Genomic DNA, 1,067 nt, shown 5'->3' with positions numbered 1-1,067 from the left:
ATTTCTCCACTTGAATGAACCTCCTGTTTATCATCCTAGCTGGAGATTTTAACACTACATATGAACCCCTTGACTGTATGTGTAATCTAACCAGTTGGGAGGATGAGATTGCAGGAGGTCCCACCATGGAGGCCAGGCTAATCCAACTTGGCTCACAGTCACATTGCAATTAGCATTGCTAAACTTGACTCATTGTTTAATTGCTTTTAATAGGAGGTCTAAATCTGGTAAGGGTAGAGCTCTCGTATTTACAAAGGGTAAATAGAAAATTAGAATTGATCACTGCATCCTAACACCAGGATCTGGGAGGAACTTTGTGATTTTAAGTTTGTAACTAGGTGGCATTGTGATCATAATGCTCTTGAATTATTATTATCAACTAAACCTTTTGAGGTTTGAAAGTGTCAAGAATATCAGGGACTCTTATCCTACTGACCAAAACTTTATGACACCTTTTGGATTATCTTGCCCCCCACCTAGAAGATCCATCTAACCAGAATTCAACATTGTCTAATCTATATAAAAAACTGTTCTATTCACTAAACGTTCTTTTTTCTTGGCCCACTAAGCAAACTCCTACTCAAAGGTACAAAACCACTCCATGGTTTTGTAAAGAGTGCTGCTGGGCTAAAACTAAATTACTTATGGCTATCAAATTTTACAATCAAGTAGCTATTAGAGAAGCTAGACCATTCTATAAGCACATCTTGAACACAATAAAAAGGAGCTGGGTCAAATCTAACAGATACAACCTCCAAGAGACCGCCCAGAACAGGATCAATATAGCATTCTGGCAAAAAACAGCCCATGTTTGTTTTGGAGCTTGTACTGTAACTGATAATTCTGTGTCACCCATTGTTTGGGTCACCCATTGTTTGGTGAAGCACTTCACCGAGTTATTCTCTGAAAAAGTCCTAGAAAACATCAATCCAACTGACATTAGTTCAAGACATTCATTTCAAGTTATTCCCAAAGCTGATCTGGTAGTCTTCTCCTTGGCTGATACAAGAAAGGCCCTATTGTCTCTTCATCTGGAGAAGGCCTGTGGACCGTATGCGATCCCAGGG

The sequence above is a fragment of the Lissotriton vulgaris genome, chromosome 6 (genome assembly GCF_964263255.1).
Source record: "Lissotriton vulgaris chromosome 6, aLisVul1.2, whole genome shotgun sequence".
Classification (NCBI taxonomy): domain Eukaryota; kingdom Metazoa; phylum Chordata; class Amphibia; order Caudata; family Salamandridae; genus Lissotriton; species Lissotriton vulgaris.
This window is presented reverse-complemented; position numbering follows the sequence as displayed.